The sequence below is a fragment of the Cupressus sempervirens genome, chromosome 4 (assembly GCF_028749045.1).
Source record: "Cupressus sempervirens isolate cs-2001-9-10 chromosome 4, ASM2874904v1, whole genome shotgun sequence".
In the NCBI taxonomy this organism is placed as follows: Eukaryota; Viridiplantae; Streptophyta; class Pinopsida; order Cupressales; family Cupressaceae; genus Cupressus; species Cupressus sempervirens.
This window is the reverse complement of record NC_143121.1, coordinates 337,743,055-337,749,050: the sequence shown is the minus strand read 5'-3', so window position 1 is coordinate 337,749,050 and position 5,996 is coordinate 337,743,055. Positions and strand designations below refer to the sequence as shown.

At 40.6% G+C, this 5,996-nt stretch overlaps 1 long non-coding RNA gene across 1 annotated transcript in view; it reads left to right on the top strand.

Annotated features, from left to right (window-relative positions):
* LOC149561403 (uncharacterized) overlaps nucleotides 1–5,996 on the top strand; it is a 114,887-nt gene that overhangs the window by 55,030 nt on the left and 53,861 nt on the right. The gene's annotated exons all lie outside the window — the stretch shown is intronic.

Below are 5,996 nucleotides of genomic sequence, written 5' to 3'. Positions count from 1 at the left end.
GCTAATCCCAATGTAGATACTTGCTTTTATAACCTTGATGTGGACAACTAAGCAATGTTGGGTAAAAGCCTATTTTGTCTTTTAGTCACTTAAGTCATTTTCGTCGTAAAGTGACTTTAAATGATAAAGTACTTTATAAATCAACTTAATAAAATAAAGTGACTTAACCTTAGGAGTTCCCACTTAAATATCTCCTCCAATGAAACCAAATAGATCCTTGTGTCTGGCTGACATCCTCAAAATAAATGTTGTTAGCCTATCTGGATGAAGAGATAGACCATCAAGGCCCCATTAGGTCTCGCGAGAAGAAGAAGACATTACATTCCTCCCTTCCCGGGATTGCTTGCCCTCAAGCAATCTCAGTGCCAGATGCTGCAGGATTGACTCGCTTTTCTAGGTGGCATCTTCATATGGAAAATCCTTCCAACGAATTAATTACTCCCTGATGGACTTGTTACACAACTTTCTTTCTTTGACCTCTATCACCTCTGTTGGAACTAATACTAGCTTCCCTTCCTCATCAAGTGGGGGCAATCCAATGGAGTGTACTACATGCTGATCAATCGCTTTCTCAAGGCAAGAAATGTGGAAAACGTTATGAATTCTGTTGTCATCTGGCAGGTCCAGCTCATAAGTGACCTTCCCAACCCTTCGAGTAATGCAATAGGGACCAAAAAATTTAGGCTGAAGTTTTTGAAACCCACTCTTCTTCAAGGAACTTTGCTTGTAAGGTTGTTGACGAAGATAAACCATGTCACCCAACTCAAAACTCTGCTCTGTCTGACAACGATCATCGTACATCTTCTGCTGATTATGAGTGCGATTGTGAAGAGATCTCAGAATGTCCTACTGATCTTGTATCTAATCCCTAGCTAGTGGTGCCCTGCTGTCCTGTAATGATAGATCTACTAACGACAGAGGCTTGCTACCATAGAGAGCTCAAAATGGAGTCATCCGGGCGGTAGAGAGCTTGCTACCACTTAACCCAAGCTCTCTACCGCCCTATTACATAGTTCTGGAGATAACCTTCCACCCATTTGTTTACTATCTCAGTTTGCCTGTCTGTCTGTGGGTGGCAACTCGTGCTGGGTGTCAACTTCGTAACTACCATCTGAATAGTTCCTATTAGAAGGTGCTGAGGAACTTGCTATCCTTGTTGCTCACAATGGTTTGAGGAAGACCATGTAGATGAAAAAACTCTCGAAATAATAACTTACCTACCTGAGAGGCCGACCAATCTGCCACTATAGCAAAGAAGTGAGCAAACTTAGTCAATCTATCCACCACCACAAAAATGGAATCTTTTCTCTACACCCTCAGCAACCCTGTAATAAAGTCCATGGAGATACTCTCCCATTTCTGCATTGGAATAGGAAGAGGCTGTAATAATCTGGTTGGAAACTTGTGCTCTGACTTGTTCTCTTGACAAGTCTGACATTCTTTGATATGTTGGAGGACATCGTCCTTGAGGCCCTTTCATGAAAACTTTTCCCTGACCTATCTATAAGTTTTGAAGAAACCTGGGTGTTTGGCTGATGGAGCATCATGAAGAGTTTCCATAATCTTTTCTTTGAGTTTAGATTATGGTACGAGGTAGATCCTATCCTTAAAAAAAATCACATCATCGATTACCTTGTACCTGCTATCTTGGAGTTTTCATCCATAATCTGACATGCTTGAGTATTCTGACCAGCAACTGAGACTTCCAATCTATCGATATGTTAGAAATAGCACAACATTCTACTATTGAAGGTCTCCAAGAGAGTGCATCAACAACTACATTGTTCTTACCCTTGACAAAGTCGATGTGAAAATCATACGTCTGAATCTTGTTGACTCACTTTTGCTATCTTTGATTTAGATCCTTCTGTTTTAAGAAGTAGAAAAAACTGTTGTGATCCGTCTTAACTGTGAATCTACCACCCACCAAGTATTGTCTAAACTTGGCTAAAGCGTGCATAATGGCCAACATTTCCTTTTCATAGGTGGAGTACAATCTCTCACCATCCTTGAGCTTCTTGCTCTCATAAGCTATCAAATGCCTATCTTGCATCAAAATTGTGCCAATCTCGCTTCCTGAAACATCACATTCTAGTACAAAATGGTGAGAGAAATCAGGCAGTGCCAAAATCGGGCATGTGCTCATTACCTTCTTGAGCTTATCTCAGGTTACCTTTGCACCATCTGTCCACCTGAATGCGCCCCCCTTCTGTGTGAGATTGGTGAGGAGAGCTGCTGTCTGTGGGAAGTCTATAGCGAACCTCTTGTAATTAGAGCAAAGGCCAAGGAAGCCTCTCAAATCTGATACGTTCCTCAGTGGTGGCCAATCTAGGATTGCCTGAATCTTTTCTTGGTGTGCCTTCACCCTATCTGCATGAATCTCGTGACCAAGGGAAAGAATCTTGGTCAATCCGAACTTACACTTTGACTCCTTCGCAAACAATGAGTGCTCCTCCATAATACTAATTACCTCATCTAGATTCTGCAGGTGCTCCTCCCTAGTTCTGCTGAAAACCAAGATGTCATCAAAAAATAATAACACACTCTTTCATAGTTGTTTTCTAAAAATATGGTTCATACATGATTGAAATGTAGCCAGTGCATTAGTGAGTCTAAATGGCATAACCAAGAACTCGTAGTATCCATAGTGACATCGAGAAACTATCTTATGCACATCCTCCTCGCAAACTTGTATCTGATGGTATCCAGATCTGATGTCTATCTTTGAAAAATAAACTGCCCCATGTTGTTCATCCAGTAACTCATTAATGTGAGGAATAGGTACCTGTTCTTGACGGTCCTCTTGTTGAGAGCACGATAATCAATACACATGCCAAGAGTGCCATCCTTCTTCACCAATATAATTGTAAAAGCGAAGGTACTATAGCTAGGTCTTATGTGTCCCATGTCTAAGAGTTCCTTAATTGTCCTTTCTATTTCCTCTTTATAGTGCTTGGGATGACGATAAGGTGTAGTGATGATAGGTTTGGTGCCCTCCTCTAACTCTGATATGCTCAAACCCTTTATTTTGGGGAATGCGTAGAGGTATGTCCTCAAAAACCCTCACCAGCTGAATGCCAATATGAATCTATTGCCTTGAGTCTAAGGTAGCCTTAGAGGAAATGAAACAATGTGTTGCCCACTCCATGTCATCATGCCTCATAATAGCCTCCATCCTGTGGGCTGAAATCAACTTAGGTTCCCTTTGGCATAGCCTTGAGGATCACTTGTTGACCATCCATCCTGTAAGAATTCCAGCTGCATCTTATCATGATGAATTGTGTATCTACCATTAGTCTGCAACCACTATCTTTCCAACATGGCATCTAATCTATCCAAATCGACTAGATAAAAATTTACCTCAAGAAGAAAGTCATCAAAGTGAATTGGAAGTCCTGACACTTTCCCTGTGGACCTCAATGTCTCACCTCCTGCCACTTTAACCTTGAACTCAGGTATATCATCAATCTCTAACTTTCAATTTGTAACCCAATGTGTGCTTATGAAGTTATGCAATGCACCTGCATCTAAAAGACACACAATACATTGCCCTCTAACTACTCCCTTCAAATGAAAGGGATGTCCCGAGGGATCACTGGAAAGGGAAGCTATGATAGGAGGCCCCTGAGTGGATTCCTTCTTTCTCTTTGTTGGTGGCCATTCCTCACTTTTTTCCTCATTGCTGCCATCAACATTGCTGCCCTGCTACTGCTCATCCTCCTCTGATAGTACCGCGACATAATATATTTTTTCTTTGCTAAGGCATCTATGATCCGGTGTCCATGGCTCCCTACAACTGAAACATAGCTTCTTCCTCTTGAGTTCATTCCGGGGTAGCCTTATGTAGGTTCTTGTTCTTTTGGAACTAAGTGGACCCCTTATAAGGTTTTTTAGGAAGCTGTAGTATTGAAGAGGGTGAGTCTAGATCGTGTGCGATCGTAATTGCATCATCTAGAGTGTTTGGTTTAAAGACCTTAACTAAACCTCTATATTTGTGCTATAAACCCTCAGTAAATAGCATTACCTTATGCTATTCTGACATATCCAAAACCATCATCGAAATCCGCTGAAACTCATGAATGAAGACATTTAGAGATCCACCTTGTCGCAACTGCGCCAAATCCTTGTAATAGACCTCAATGCCCTTCCTGTCAAAGCGAGTGATTAGCTTAGAGCTGAAAGTCTCATATGATGTAATGAGACCATGATCTTGGGTGACCAGTCCATGATGCCACCAATCATATGGCGTTCCCTCTAAATGCATTGTGGCAAATCTAATGGCTTCTATCTCTGACATGAGCTTAAGTGTTAGGTACGTGTCTAGCTTGTGAATCCAAGCTCTCGCGTATGTCTTACTGCTGCCATAAAAAATAGGGAGAGATAGTTTGTTCATGTCGTGCTTCAAGTCCCTGCTCTGTGCTCTAGGTCTTCTGTCTTGCTGTGGTCTCTCTGTATCCCTCTTTTGATTCAAGAATTGAACAAAGGAAATTTTTTGCTTAACTAGATCAGGGAATAAATCCCATTCATTGTACATAGCCATAACGTTGTCCGATAGTAAGGCTGGTGCGGTGAGTGGTGCTACCTCTTCCTTTGCATTAAATATAGGCATCAAAGGTATGTCAGTGTTCCGTGTGGGGGCCGTAGTAGTTCGGGGTGATCCTGCGACACTACCACCTCCACTGTGATGACTTGGTGCTACCGTATGAGGTGGAGTTAACTACTACATAGCACCTATAAGTTGCTGAAGTGTAGTACCATCTCTAGTATCCTGCAAGGTTTCTCTCACTTCTTGTTCCTGTTCATTCTCATTACGAGCCATTTGATTGTACTATACTTGTTCACCCTGATCAACCTGTCAGTTTGTCCCAAATGTTAACTGCTCGTCAATTGAATAACTGTCCTCAATATCAATTTGATCCGAAGATCCTTCTTGTTCCGAACGGATGTGACTAAACTTGTATGGTTCCCTATTCATGCTTGTCTAACATTATTCCTGTTAAATCTAGCTTGTTACATAATATTTTTTTTCACAAGTTGGCAGGACTTATGGCTCCGATACCACTGTAAGAATCCCTGTTTGGCTTGACCAAAGAATTCAAACTTGGACTAGCGAAATTTTGACAAACAGTTGGCATGCAATCAAGATATTAAGCAATGGTACTACTATAATATCACTTTACTAATTATTAGTAGAATGTCATTGAATAGCTATGCCAACAATGAAATAGCGACTTTAAGAATGTGCATAATGGTGGCACGAGAACATTAACTATGTATAAAATGAGCAATATCGATTTACAAAAATAACAACAAACTAAGATCTGTTATACAAGACATCATGGACAAAACTCCAAATTTATGCAATGATTAAAATAACATACAACTGGATATACAATTTAAATAAATGTAGTACATACCCGTTTTCAGCAATGGAGGATGCTGTAGTTGGAAGCTCAGTTGTAGTGTTTATGTTTGCCCAATGTCCACCATCCAGTCACCTTAGAGACATCTGTCACTGTCGAACACTGCACAACTACTTAACCCTAACAGTTACCTGTTCGGGATATCGCCCAACAAATGTCAACTATGGTGTATGAGTGCTCAACCAACTAATGAAGATAAAAGGCATGTGATTGGTTTGAGTGCTCAACCAACTAATGAAAGATAGAAAGGACGAAAAAACATATAAAAAGATCAGATTTATCAAAGGAAACATGAGAAATATGTATATCCCAGGCAAACTCTTTTGGATTGAACCAAGAGTTGTATTTACATAGTCTCCAATCCTATCGCGACATTAAAAACGTGCCACAAAGGAGGGAAAAGTCATCTCGCAAATGTCCACCTTCCAAGGGATTTGGTCTAAGCATAAAGAGAACACTGTATATGACTTTCATACGAGGTAAAAGGAGGTATGCAAATTATTCCAAATTATTTATGTGTGTGTGTGTGTGTGTGTGTGTGTGTGGTATTATAATATTGAAAATAGCAATTAA